The sequence below is a fragment of the Denticeps clupeoides genome, chromosome 3, assembly GCF_900700375.1.
Source record: "Denticeps clupeoides chromosome 3, fDenClu1.1, whole genome shotgun sequence".
Taxonomy (NCBI): Eukaryota; Metazoa; Chordata; class Actinopteri; order Clupeiformes; family Denticipitidae; genus Denticeps; species Denticeps clupeoides.
Genome location: NC_041709.1, coordinates 26735501 through 26750957, shown reverse-complemented (window position 1 = coordinate 26750957; position 15457 = coordinate 26735501). Strand labels below are relative to the sequence as shown.

Below are 15457 nucleotides of genomic sequence, written 5' to 3'. Positions count from 1 at the left end.
CAAATAGTGGTTTGTATACTGCATTATGTTTATTTCAACAGTTTTACATTTTTATCCATCCTATGGCTGGGAACTTTTTGATCAAAGTTATCCAATCCAAACATTTTGAACAATCCAAACTGAGGGTTTGATCCAGAGTAACAAAAAAAATTGTATTACTTGATATAGTCTGATGTCAGTCAGAAAGTGATTTTAGTTTTGAGCAAAAATGTTTATGATTTAATCCAATCCATTATCCAACTGGGCTTTGGGGTTTTGGAAATAATTACACTACAGGCACAAGCAAACAGGCCCCACGCACATGGTTAGTTGTACTTTGCACTAAAACTGAAGACCTATATGCAGCTCTAATCAAAATGTCGATGTGATTAACAGGGAATAATCGTCTCATCTTTAACTGAACTAAAATAAAAATGCACAACATTCCTAGATTCATATTCAGGTTCAGTATACATAAAAAAATACAATATGAATGGTCTCATATGAACATAATTGTCCGAACCCATTGTCAGTTCTTCTTGAGGTTTCCATCTCCTGTGTATGTATAGCCAGTTGCAGAACCAAAGCCAATTTTCTATGAAGAGGAATAGAAGAACTGATTTTAATTAATGGCTAGGTGACACGACCAGGAAATGATGTACAGGAAGGCAAGTAAGATTTTATATTGTAATGAAGTCCATTTGGACTGTAATGAAGTCTTCTAACCCCACACCTAATTTTCACAGCCAAGAAGAAGAAAGAAATCCAGCTATTAAAACTGTGCTGATGGGAAAGAGTGTAGAGTAGCTAAAGAGTAAAGAGCAGTTTGAATGTACGTAGTCTATGTAAGAGACTCTCTGGCCTGAGGACCAAATTCTGTTTCACAAATGAAAGTTTGAGCTTCTTAAAAAATCAAATTGTACTTTGAGGAATATTTTCTTCAGATAAATATGATTCTCTTTTTTTTTTATTTTGAATATATTTGCCAAAACCTCAGATAAACTTTTGTTTCACGTTGTCATTATTGGGTGTTCTGTGTAGAATTCTGAGGAAAAAAATGCATTTAATCCATTTTGGAATCAGGCTCTAACATAACAAAATGTGGAAAAACTGATGCACTATGAATACTTTCCTGATGCACTATACAGGCTATTCTACGTACTACCATATGCTTTCATGCTGCAGGCTGTAAAAGTTACTTACTCTGTGATATTCAGAGCATTATTGTTTTCATCACAAGTAGCAGAATAACGTGTAGAATGACAGAATACCTTTTCTTTGGTCTTTTAAGTTGATGAAAGCAGAACTGCAGCTCCTTTCTGCAGTGGTCAGGAACTACCAAAAATGGGCCAAGGAAAAAACAGCAGCCACCAGAGGTGTCAAAACACACACAGTGCATCACAGTTTGTTGTCTATGAGGCAGCACTTTGAAGAAAAGCAAACTTAATATACACATTTGTATCCACCACTGCAAACTGAGCACTTGATAAGCATTAAATCCAGGTAAGTGGGTAAGACACTCGCCTATGAACCAGAAGTACTATGTATTACCATTGTGTCCCTGAGCAAGACACTTGCTCCAGGGGGACTGTTCCTGTAACTACTGATTGTAAGTCACTCTGAATAAGGATGTCTGATAAATGCCGTAAATGTAAAATATAAGGGTAATCCACAGATTTTTTGGTTTCCAGGCAGATCTTATTGTACCATGCTTTCGTGACTTTTGCTAGACGCCGGCTGTCCTGTGCACCAGCATGTGGGAAGACAGCTCTAAAGAGAAAAGTGTTATCACTGTATCAGTGCATTCCTAATGGTGATAAGGCAACACAGATTGAGGGCTACAGCAGAGGTGTGTACATCCAGTGGAAACTGCTGGCTGCCGTCAAGCAGGATTACAGACTGCTGAAAACTACAGACATCTGGCAAACACACATATCTGACAGCCTGCATCTAATCCTTTCCTTTTTTTATTATGCTATGAATATATTTTAAAAAGTAAAAAGTGGCACATGACTCTAATCTGTGTGACGTCTAGATGTCTGTCACTTTCCCATCAACCGCATAAACCGTAACACAACCTTTCTCCCCCTCTGTCTATCTCTCTTTCTCATGGCAGACAGCAGATGGTCAGGGGCACAAGTGGGTGGCGGGGGAAGAAGATGATTTGTGGATTATGTCTCAAAAGGAGAAATGCAACAAAAGCGATGTGGTGAAAAGGAGATATGGAAGAAAAGCTAAATTGATGAGGAGTAGTGAAAGTGAGGGTGGCATAGATGCAAGTATGAAAAAATGTAACCGTGTAATATATATATGCAGATATATTTAAAAGTGTGAAGAGGTGTTTTTTTGCCAGGATTTTTTTGTATTGTTTCAGTACACTGTGCTGCAAGGCTTTCACCTTTTTCTTTTTTTCCCAGACTTCACCTTTTTCAAAATAAACCATTGTTTCTCTGTGGCTTTGACTGTGAGATGCATCATTAAGGGGCAACAGCGCTTGCCTTAGGCTTTCCAGAAACGGTGTATCTGATGGAGGTATTATCTCCATGGTGGTGCCCTCACTTTATCATTGCAGTGCTTCAGTTTGAATTCAGAAAATTTGAGAAAGCGGAAGCCCTTACTGTGACTCAACTATACCCTGGTGTCAGCTGCAAGTGAGGCTCTAGCTCTTGCTATTGCTGAGCTAACCCACTGATGCATGAATCTGTCGGTGTAATATATATTTTTATATTATTATTATTATTCTTTCTGATGCAAACAACCAAGGCAGTGCACCAGTTAACCATTCCCTGACAGTGAATAAGTCACATGCTAAATTCATGCTAGAGTCTAGAAGTGGCCAATCCATCGTCATCAAAAAATCAAAGACGGTGCATAGTAAATAAATGGATCAGTTATTTTTGGTGATATCTTGTCTAAATATGGCAAGGGACATCCAATTAGGCAAAAATATTGCTATTCATTAGCTCAGCAGCAATCCACAGAATTAAAAAAAAGTCTGGAAATCTGCAAAGATGGAAACTCTATTACAACTCCATTACAAACAATATTACATGTTGCTTATGTGATTCTCATACACTTGCCATGTCCATGTTACTTTAAACTCAACCAAGTCAAAAGTTTAAAGTAACTTCAGACACAAGGTTAAAGTAATTTGGTACATTCCTGATGAGCAACCCTTAACAGCCAATTCATAGACGCTGTACATTAGTTTTGTTAAATGATCATTTTTTAAATGAAATGTTAATTGGATGTGCATTTCTCAGCCACGGTTGTCAGGTGATGCATTTTAATTATCGCAAGAGTGTTGCTCATAGTGATAACAAAGAAAGGCAGGCTTTTAAATAGCTGTACTTTAATAGCTGTTGAGTTGGATTCTGTCATGCTCGGGTTGAATTCTGTCAAGCTTAGGCCAGTGTATAACTTATTAGGCCCAATTACAGCTCTTAATGTCAGTTGTTTGGAGCCCATTTTTTAATTCCTTTAAATAATCTACAGTTTTTGGTGAGTAGGGAAATACTAATATTGCCTCTCCCCTGCCCTCACCCTCCAGTCCCACTGAAAGTTGGAACTGCTGTCAGCATTGAGTACCCACCTGTCAGTGTAAGTTGCCTTGTGTACTTGTCTTATAAATACTGCAGGAAAAATCATTCTGTTACAGACTGAGAGGAACAGCGTTGATCCTCCGGTCCTGAATCAGATTCCGGCTACCGCAGTTCAGACAGTACCAGTCCAATAAATCCGCTAGCATCCAATTTTCAGGTCATATTTGCAACTGACACATCATAAACGGAATTCAGTGCTTTCACTGGACACATACACAGCATTTCAGGGCAGGGAATACTGCCAGTTGGTTCATGGTTTATCACCTTTCTTTAAAAATTATTGCGAAATTCTCCAGATGCTAAAATCTTTTTGGGTAGAGGAGTAGTGGCTAGGCTGCAACTCAAAAATCAAAGATAAAGTGGGTAAGAGGGCTTCGCCACTCCCCATGGTGCTGCTGCAGGGCTCCGGGAGAGCCAAACTAGGCTCAGGAGATGGAGGAGGACCTTGTGCCGAAGCGTCGCTCTGTGCAGTCAGCACCTGACAGCCATTTCATGTAAATTCTGCCACAGGTGCTTTTAGGTGCCACTGAGCAAAGCACCATCCCCACACACTGCTCCCCGGGCGCCTGTCATGCAGAGGACAAATTTCACTGTGTACACCGTGTGCTGTGCTTCTGTGACTCACAAGTGACAATCACTTCACTTTAACCTACTGTGACAATCGCTCAATTAATGTCGCCTGTCAGGACACCTGGTCACACAAAGCAGCGAACTCCGCATGATTAATGTTTGGCTCAGTCATTCTGTTACGAGAATCAGACGGGACAGGCGAGCGAGCATGTGTAGGACGAAAAAAAAAACCAGTGCGGAGTGGCACAAGGAGGCAGATTTATTCTGTGAATATACGCTCAGCAGGAGCTGATGTTTGTGAAAAACAGGCGAGACAAGGGAAAGGCGACTGGTGTTTGCCATCTTGCCCTTTTAAGGAAGTCGTGTCACTCCGCTTCCATATCGCTCCTGGTCACGTGAACGGAGTAACTTCACACTAAAAATGTGAACCGCCTGTGTCCCGGGCACTTTTAAAGTCTAATTTAATCAATTTTATTTAATTGATGTACAGTATATTTCTTCAATGCATTGTGATTTTCTATTTCAAATTAAATGTGTATTAAACATATTTCTTATCACACTGATACTTATTTACATACTATAATGTACATAATGTACAATATAGTTCTATTCATGCCATACTTCCTGCTATTTAAGCAAAATCGTACTGGCAATATAAAAGTATTCTTTTATTTAAGACTCCTATTCTTTATAGCCATAAATTCTTGGTTTTAAATATGTACATATTAAAACTGCAGGAAAGGGATTGCATGGTTGAGTTGATGCAATAAATTGGGATCTAAGAGCAAACCAACCAAGTTGAGTTTTGCAGCAAACCATCAGAGGATAGAGCATGTTGTCCATGCTGTTCAAATATATTCACCCTTTCAAACTTCACACTCTGGAAAGAATTACCCTAAACAACGCACATTTAAATCTTAATAATTTTACACACACAAAAAATACATAAACAGGCATTCTGTGGTATTTTAGCATGATGTACATTGTTGCATTCTTCATGTTTGCAGACCATTTGAATGAGTCTTGTTTTTGAATTATTATTATGAAAGCCAGGCCCTAGATATTTGCCAAAGGGCAATCTCGTTTCACTGCTCTAAATGGTTTTCTGACTTTCACGGATGTGAGGGATGTAAGCTGCAGGATTTTTGAGGGAATTCAATAGAGAAAATCTGACTATATATTTATTTGTCACAAACTTGATGAAAAAAAAACTCTAAGGGTTTTAGCTGAATCCCAGTATGGGCAACTTTGCAATAAAAGATATTGAAGAAAAACAAAGGATGTTTAACTCTAGAATTTTAAATCTCAGTGCTCTAAAATAATGTGTTTCTGATTTTCCTAATTGCATACTTATCTGACCAAAAGACTTTTGAGGGTAGAACCTAGGGGAAATTTTAGTTTTTAGAGGGCTGCAAAGCATTGATAAAACAGTTATTGATGCATTAGTAATTGCAATGACCCAAAATTATTTTACTTCCAGTATCTTTATTTACAAGTAAATTCACTATGTTCTCCTCAAAAACATTGATGATTGGTGTTTCTTTAGTAAAAGCTCAAACATAATGTCAATAAATACAGGGTGAGAAAAGTGTTACATGGGAAACTGACAGTGTCTTAAGTACAAAGCATGTTCAAACATATGGCAGTTCTAATCCATGAGCACTTCATAATTTATAATTCTGCCATAGAGATGACATGGACAGGCCTCTTATGACAGTCGTTTACACATGGAATGTGTAAAGGTAATCTGTTCTGTATTAAAATGGAACAGACTTTGATTGCCATTTGACTGCCAACAGGTAATCTGTGGATGAAAACCAGTGGTTAAGGAAGCGGCCCTGAAATCAGAAGGTTGCCAATACGAATCCTGATGCACCAAGGTGCCACTGAGGATGCCACTGAGCAAAGCACCATCCCCACACACTGGTCCCCGGGCGCCTGTCATGTCTGCCCACTGCTCACCAAAGGAGATGGGTTAAAAGCAGAGGACACATTTCCTTGCGTGCACCGTGTACTGTGCTGCAGTGTTTCACAATGACAATCACTTCACTTTCAAACAACTGTAGGCATCGCCTGTTGACAGAGAAACAGAACAAAACTTCACATAAGCAGCCCATTCCTTTCGATCCAAGCTTTACTTTAGGCTTTGAGGACCCTGGGAAAAATCATTCCTTTTTGTCTTACGACTATAGGGCCCAAGTCTATTGATTAGTAAGACCAGTCAAGTACCTGTTATGTGCACACCATAGACTGCACTTGTGCCTTTTCTGTTTCATCAGCATTATGCAGTTAGTTCACTCACTCACTAACCTTATTTGCATAGTCCTATTTCTCAGGGTCGCGGCGGCTAGAACCCTGAGCACAGGGCAGGAACTCACCCAAGGCAGGGTGCCAGCCCACCAGAGTAATCAATTCACATTTAGGGAATTTATTTGTAAATGATATTGCAAGATATTCTAGGATTAATAATTATAAAGTAAATACACCAAAAAAAATATTGATTTTTGAAAACACAGCAGATCTCAACTGGGAAAACAAATTAATGCTAAATATTATTTGATGAAAATTGTCAACCGACAGAGGGCTTAATTCAAAGTCACCAAGAAATGTAAACTGAAAAACTAATTCAACAGGCTAGTCCAATTTGCTGAAATGTCATTGCAGCAACTCAAAATGGTACTCGGTAGTTTGTATGGCCCCCACATACCGACGAGATGACGAATGGTGTCCTGGGGTATCTCCTATTAGATCCTGACTAGGGCATCACTGTTACACCGAGGTCTTTTGTCATGCACTCCTGTCACCCAATATTTTGCAGACCATAGCAGTAGCGCCCCACTTTGAAACAGGCGCGTCTCCACTGAATCCCTAGAGCCTGTCTCTTACCAGCCAATCAGAAAATAACAGTATTGTTTCTGGGTAAATTGTAACACAACACCCAATGAAAAGGCATCATAGAATTCTTCAGGTTATTCTGCTACTTGTAACAAAATCTTTTCGTTGATCCCATTCATAGGAGCTCTGATCATCACTTCAAGCACAAAGTCCTCATCTGTTACAACAAATTCACAACTTATTTGACACAAACAATGACAACTTCACCACTGTTATAGAATATTTCCCAGATTTTCAATGCTGAGTGTCTGCAGCCTAAACTTTTACAGCCTGTTCACTGACAACACTTAGAACAAGTAGTCTTGGTAATGTTCTCCGCAGCTTCTACAGATCATTTATTTATGTTAAACCTGCTCTCATTTATGTAGTGAACCTGCTCTCATCTGTGAAAAGCACATTATGCTGTGCCATACTTGCCAACTCTGGTTGTCTCTGGCAAATGCCAATTGAGATCCTCAGTGCCAAGCAGTCAGCACAGGATCTTCATGAAGTCTGTTTCTAATGGTTTGGCTAGAGAAAGTCACGCCTGTGGCCCACCGGAGGTCACTTTGTAGGTCTCTGGCAAGACTCATCCTATTTCTCTTTGCACAAAGAAGCAGATACTGGTCTTGCTGATGGGTTTTAACGACTATGTCCAGGGCTCCAACTGGAACTGCCTGTCTCCTGGAATCTCCTCCATGCTCTTGTGACTTATTCCATTCCTGTTTTTGGAGTAATCTCATTAGGGCTCCTGTTAATTTAATTAACACCAAAACAGTTGACACTGACTAACAACCTTCTCTGCTACATATCTGGCCAGATCAATATTTCAGAAGTATACCTGAACCCTATACTTGAGTTCAAGTATAGAGTTCAAGTAAAGTATGCTATACTTGTATTTAAATATATGATGGGAGAGCATTGAGAATGACTTGCGCAGTGGTGTATTTCTAAGTTCCAGGTGAGAACCTTGAAATTGAATGGATTACTGTCTATGTGCATGTCTCATTCACTGTATCAGTTTTTTTCTCTCTGTGGATGACTGAGAATGGCTTTGTTGGAGAAGGCCATCTCACTTCTCCACACTTTATCACAGCATCCTCAGACCTCAAATGCATTAAGAGTCTTTGCTGACCTGGGTCAGTGTTCATAAAATGACTCATATGGGAAAGCCTGACCAAGGATCAGAGTCTTCATTTATCTTATGCTGTACTAAGTTGGGAGATATTGGAAAAGGAATCTCAAGCTTTAACTGAAGTGCTGCTGTTCCGCTTTAAATCTGACTCATCCTAGCAAGAGGTTTGAAGAATATTCCCTGTAGAGGCCAGACCAGCCAGCCCACTGAAGAGAAACCGAGGTTTGAGTTGAATATTCTACTAAAGAATATTAAGCAGATGCCTGTAGGTTGATCAAAACTGTACTATACCAGTCAACAGCCTTTTGTTTTATATTTCAAGTCATTAATTTTTTTAATATCAACAACCGAATCAAAGTAGGAGTAAGGGTAGGCTAGGTAAAGGTACAGTGATGTAAAGGGTGAAAGTGTGCATGCAGTGGATGGATGACACACAAGTAAATTGCACAAGAAGTGAAAGTGAATTAGATGAGGCAAAAATTAATCAAATTTTATTTTACACTTGAATTATCTCTCCTACATGTTACCATTAGGTTTGAATTCCGACTGTTCTTTCCTTTCCTTGGACAGGATGACACTGAAATCTCTGTTACTAAAGACAACCAAAATGTTGGGCAATGCCAGGTCACCTGCAAAACAAAAGCTGTAATCTTTATGCAGATGATAAACTGGAATAGAAATGTGTTCTTTGATACTGTATCTCGATTTCACTGCAGGCACCAATTAGCCTCAACCGGCTTACTCTGATTTTCTACCACAACAACTCTGGAACATGGAGGCATGGATTCCACACCAGCTCTGCAGCTATGTAAATTGCAAAATTTGGCCTCTATGGACCACATCCCACAGATTTACTGATCTGGGGAATCTTGAACTCTGTCAGGTTAAAAAATTATTCAGTTCGGGTAAAAATATATTCATAACTTTTCTGGTGTCCCTAAGAAATTTGTTTGGCACCTTCTTGTTAAGATCACTGGCTCCTTTTTAAAAATTATTAATAACATTACAACCGTTTCGTTTTACCATATGAAGCCCACCTCTGCATAACCCCTCTTGCTGGGTACTCGAACAAAACAATGGCTTTTGCTCACAGTAGAAAGCATAATGGAACCAGCAGAGTATTTCACAAAACAGGGTTTCTCAGTTAGCTAGCTAATTTAGGCCACAAATCAGGACTGTCCAAAAAGGCATTATCCTTGCCTAATGCCTTCTGGATAATCATGACGTCTATCCTAACCAAGATAAGGGATAAAATCCGGCTTTGCACATTTACCTCCAGCAGAAATGGCAAATATGGAAAGGGCTTAGAGCTCAGATATCAGGCAGCAAGCAAAAATAAAGAGAGATAATGAGAATGGGCAAAATAAAGTAGAATGCAATGAGCATAAATAAAGCACCAGAAAACATACACCAATTTGCCATAAGTGAAGTGAAAATGAAAGTGAAGTGATTGTCATTGTGATACACAGCACACGGTGCACACAACAAAATGTGTCCTCTACTTTTAACCATCACCCTTAGTGAGCAGTGGGCAGCCATGACAGACACTCGGGGAGCAGTGTGTGGGGACGCTGCCTTGGCCAGTGGTACCTCTTTGGCACCTCGGTTCAGGATTCAAGGGTGGTAGGGGTGGTACCACAAGGGTGGTAGTAGCCTAGTGGGTAACACACTTGCCTATGAACCAGAAGACCCAGGTTCAAATCCCGCTTACTACCATTGTGTCCCTGAGCAAGACACTTAACCCTAAACTGCTCCAGGGGGACTGTCCCTGTAACTGCTCATTGTAAGTCGCTCTGGATAAGGGCGTCTGATAAATGCTGTAAATGTACAGGGAGTGCAGAATTATTAGGCAAGTTGTATTTTTGAGGAATAATTTTATTATTGAACAACAACCATGTTCTCAATGAACCCAAAAAAACTCATTAATATCAAAGCTGAATGTTTTTGGAAGTAGTTTTTAGTTTGTTTTTATTTTTAGCTATTTTAGGGGGATATCTGTGTGTGCAGGTCACCATTACTGTGCATAATTATTAGGCAACTTAACAAAAAACAAATATATACCCATTTCAATTATTTTTTTTACCAGTGAAACCAATATAACATCTCCACATTCACAAATATACATTTCTGACATTCAAAAACAAAACAAAAACAAATCAGCAACCAATATAGCCACCTTTCTTTGCAAGGACACTCAAAAGCCTGCCATCCATGGATTCTGTCAGTGTTTTGATCTGTTCACCATCAACATTGCGTGCAGCAGCAACCACAGCCTCCCAGACACTGTTCAGAGAGGTGTACTGTTTTCCCTCCTTGTAAATCTCACATTTGATGATGGAGCAAAGGTTCTCAATGGGGTTCAGATCAGGTGAACAAGGAGGCCATGTCATTAGTTTTTCTTCTTTTATACCCTTTCTTGCCAGCCACTCTGTGAAGTACTTGGACGCATGTGATGGGGCATTGTCCTGCATGAAAATCATGTTTTTCTTGAAGGATGCAGACTTCTTCCTGTACCAGAAGCTGGCAGTAGGACTGTGAGTTGAGCTTGACTCCATCTTCAACCCAAAAAGGCCCCTCAAGCTCATCTTTGATGATACCAGCCCAAACCAGTACTCCACCTCCACCTTGCTGGCGTCTGAGTCGGACTGGAGCTCTCTGCCCTTTACCAATCCAGCCACGGGCCCATCCATCTGGCCCATCAAGACTCACTCTCATTTCATCAGTCCATAAAACCTTAGAAAAATCAGTCTTGAGATATTGGCCCAGTCTTGACGTTTCAGCTTGTGTGTCTTGTTCAGTGGTGGTCGTCTTTCAGCCTTTCTTACCTTGGCCATGTCTCTGAGTATTGCACACCTTGTGCTTTTGGGCACTCCAGTGATGTTGCAGCTGTGAAATATGGCCAAACTGGTGGCAAGTGGCATCTTGGCATCTGCACGCTTGACTTTTCTCAGTTCATGGGCAGTTATTTTGTGCCTTGGTTTTTCCACATGCTTCTTGCGACCCTGTTGACTATTTTGAATGAAACGCTTGATTGTTCGATGATCATGCTTCAGAAGCTTTGCAATTTTAAGAGTGCTGCATCCCTCTCACTATTTTTGACTTTTCTGAGCCTGTCAAGTCCTTCTTTTGACCCATTTTGCCAAAGGAAAGGAAGTTGCCTAATAATTATGCACACCTGATATAGGGTGTTGATGTCATTAGACCACACCCTTTCTCATTACAGAGATGCACATCACCTAATATGCTTAATTGGTAGTAGGCTTTCGAGCCTATACAGCTTGGAGTAAGACAACATGCATGAAGAGGATGATGTGGACAAAATACTCATTTGCCTAATAATTCTGCACTCCCTATAAATGTAATGATTCGAACCGGCAACCTTCTGATTACGGGGCCACTTCCTTAACCGCTAGGCCACCACTGTCCCACAACACTGCCATAACATTGTCCAATGATAGGAGAAGTGGATAACTTAAATTAAGTAATTATCTTAAACTGGCAAATGGCACTGTGTGGTATATATTCAATTTACTTTTAAATTTATGTCATTTATCAGATGCCCTTGCACAGAGTGCCTTATCAGTAGTCACAGGGACAGTCCCCCTGGAGACACTCACAAGTGTCTTGATCAGGAACACAATGGAAGTAAATGGTGTTTCAACCTGTGACATTGTGGTCATCTGGTTCACATTTCGTTGAGTCACCGTGTGCTATGCTTGAAAGTTTCACAATGACAATCACTTCACTTTCACTTGACTGTTTGTTTGTAGTTTGTTTCATCCATTTCATGGGTGCACACCAAAACAACCGCACCAAGACCCACAAACTCTGGTGCAGTCCACCTGGTGAGAATCACACAGAACCAAATCAAGGCATGATTTGAGAACAGTGAATTATGGGTACATTTCCATGTCTTTGAGAGCCCATACAGTTTTGTATGATTAATGCACGCCACCGCCTGTGTTGTCTTGTTATTTGCCTTTGGCGACTTCAGTGCATTAGCATATTGTTTTTGAGACTTAACCATTTTCATGATGTGTGTTTTGCCTGATGTGGTCAATGTATATAATATAAAATTGACAGAGCAAGAACCAACCCATGTAAATTTACTTCCACCATGTCTCTCCAATTTCATGCAAACACAGTCCGACTGATTTGGACCAAAGCAAACGAACTATGGTGCGAAAGCACCCTCAGTCTGCAGTGGTCAAGACCCCAGCGACAGGGACAACGTAATTAAGTGGTCTGGTCTAATGAATCACATTGGCTGGTCGTGTGATGGTTGCTTCCCAAGTGAGTAACCTGGCAGCAATATGCACTACGAGAAGAAGATGAGCCAGCAGAGGCAGCATGATGGTCCTGCATTCATGTGGATGCTTTGAGGAATACAATAGAGTTTTAGCTGTTCACACAAATTTTTTTTAATAATGGGTCAGTTATGGAGGGCTGGACAGACCTCCACATGTTGCTGTCAGGGTACTTGTCAGGTGTTGCAGTGGACCCTGATTTAAATGTTTGGAGCAATTACGCTATTTTAAAAGATATGGTTCTGCATATGGCCCTCTGAATCACACTGAATGGCACTCAATTTCAATAAACAATGATGTAATTTGAATCGTAACCCATTTTGGTATATTTACATATTTGACTTTCTTATGTTCATGTCAGTAATTCCTCTGTCATGATCCTCTGACATGACTGTCTCCATGCCCTGCTCTTCCTATACACTTAAACTATTTATCGAATTTGTTCAGGATTATACGTCGGCGCAATCGCAACAACCAGAACCGGACAGGAAGCAAGCTTGACTTATTAGATCTGATGGATGAGCATTGCTCTGATATAACTGCATCCTCAACCTGTGTGTGTGTGTGTGTGTGTGTGTGTGTGTGTGCGTGCCTCACCGTCAGAGCTTCTGATTTGATCTGCCATGTGGATGACGCACTTGTCGAACGGCAGGTCAAAGGCCCCGTCATTAAGCACTGTTATGTCTAGGCCAGCATTATTGGATTGTGTGTGCTGGGTGAGAACTGAAAAATCTTTTCTGTTAGGGTCATGGCTCAAGAAAATAATGACCTCTCAGAAACTATTCAAGGTACCCCATCACTTGTTGAGTTGGCTGGGGGTAAACAAATTTTAAAAGGAAGGAATAGTCCTTAGCACTGCTGCTTAATTTAAAGAAAAATCTCATCAATAGGAGTTGTTCTCCTCATTTACAGCTCTTCTGTCTTATCGTCCGCTTATCATTCCTCTACATGTGTTCAAATGGCGACCAGCCAAGCTGGAGACCCCAGGCATCACCAGTCGCTGCGCTTATAAATCAAGCTATGGGCAATCTCTCTCTCTCTCTCTCTCTCTCTCTCTCTCTCTCTCTCACGCACACACACACTCTATCTCTCTCACACACACACAAACAAAAGTGACTCTCTATCTCACTCACACCCACACTCTCTCTCTCACATAAAATCAGAGCGACTCTCTCACTCACACACACAAAGCAACTCTCTCTCACTCTCTTTCTCTCTCACATACACACTCTCTCACACACACAATCAGAGCTACTCTCACTCACACACACACACACTCTATCTCTCTCTCACACACACAAAGAGACTATCTCTCACACACACACACTCTCACACACACAATCAGAGTGACTCTCAATCACACACAAACACATAAGCAACTCTCTCCCTCACACACACACACAAAGTGACTCTCTCTCTTACACACACACTCTCACACACACAAAAAAAGTGACTCTCTCACTCACACACACAGACAAACAAAAAAGGACTATGTCTCTCACACATATACACTCTCACAGAGCGACTCTCTCTCTCTCACACACACCCTATCTCACACACACACACCCTCTCTCTCACACACACATGGTCTCACACACACAGAGCAACTCTCTCTCTCTCAGACACACACATACACACACACTCTCTCCCTTTCCCTTTATCTCTCTGTCTCACAGTCCCTCATGAAGGGAGAGAGAGACGTGACAGAAGTGCGGAATTGAAAGTGTTGATTGGCAGGATGATGGACGGAGCTCAGCGGCTCAAACTTCAACAGCCTGCCCCGCACAATGTGCCGCTGTGACAAAAAAAAACCCAACATATTTATTTCAAATGATATTCGCAGCGCCGTTCAGCCCCTGAAACGAAACACGTTGCATTCGCCCCGTATTACAAATCACATCATGCAGGTGGCCGCATACTCTTCCTCGGTCCGACCAGCCACCGAATACCACGACACGTCTCGGGCATAATAGATAAAAAAGATGGAACTGTACCTACAAGCAGCTGCTGCTCCGCGACGTGTGCTGAGGACCGAGCCCGGTTATTATCCCGATACCGGAGCTGCGGGCTGACACACACACACACAGACACGGGAGAGAGAGAGAGAGAGAGCAGATAGCGACTGGGTGAGAGAGAGAGGGGGGGGGGGTGCTCCAGACACATTAGGTGGATTGCAACTCGCGATCTGGTGTGACGCCAGAGTCCGTGTGTGTATAAGAGACGCTACTTGTGCCCCTAATCGTCAGCGCTTGTGTCACAATAATCATCATTGGATCACATTGGATCACATGGATCTCACTCATATTAAACAAGCTGTGTACTTTGTGTGTGTGTGTGTGTGTGTGTGTGTGTGTGTGTGTGTGCGTACACACACACACGCTGCTTGGAACTCCAAGCACGTAGCAGATACCCCCCACCCATCAGTGATCACTAACCCAGTCTCCCTTCTCTTGCTTCTTCTTTTCCGCCTGCTCCCCTGCAACATCTGGCAGAGTCGGCTGGACTGCTGGCTTCCACACGCCCAGTGCTGTAATGCAGGAGGGCGGAAGGAGAGTTGGGCGTCTTCCCATTCACCAAATACATGAATGGCTGTACAGGATTGGTCTGTGGCTTAGCAGCAGAAATGCTTCATGGCTGTAAAAAAAAAATGCATGTTCGAGATTAGGCAACACACAGACAACCCTGGTTTGATAATTAGATATTAAACCACATTCTTACCAGAGATAAACTGTACCACAGAACCAGAATAAAGGAAAGAACACTGATCAGCTATTACCACCACATCATGACAACATTGAACAACATTGATTATTTGGTTACAGTCATACCTAGCAGTGGGTGGGATATATTAGGAAGCCAGTGAACCTCTCAGGGACTTTGATGAAATACGTCTACTCTGTGTCCTATCTGATCTTGTTTTACTGTAACCGGAGCCTCTGTGTCTCGCCTTTCTATGTACTGGGCTGTATATAGCGAAGATGACAATAAAG

The 15457-nt window shown here is 41.3% G+C and overlaps 1 protein-coding gene across 6 annotated transcripts in view; it reads right to left on the bottom strand.

Annotated features, from left to right (window-relative positions):
• LOC114786748 (protein phosphatase 1 regulatory subunit 29-like) overlaps positions 1-14983 on the bottom strand; it is a 73120-nt gene extending 58137 nt beyond the window's left edge. For 2 of the 6 annotated variants that reach the window (XM_028974155.1, XM_028974154.1), the window contains exons 1-2: positions 14903-14983; positions 14462-14535 (exon numbers count right to left, since the gene is read on the bottom strand). The gene's annotated coding sequence lies outside the window, so the exon portion shown is untranslated. Of the gene's footprint in view, positions 1-14461; positions 14591-14902 lie in introns of those variants that run through there. The other 4 variants (XM_028974157.1, XM_028974156.1, XM_028974160.1 and 1 more) reach the window with 4 other exon arrangements.
• Positions 14984-15457: the final 474 nt, after the last annotated feature.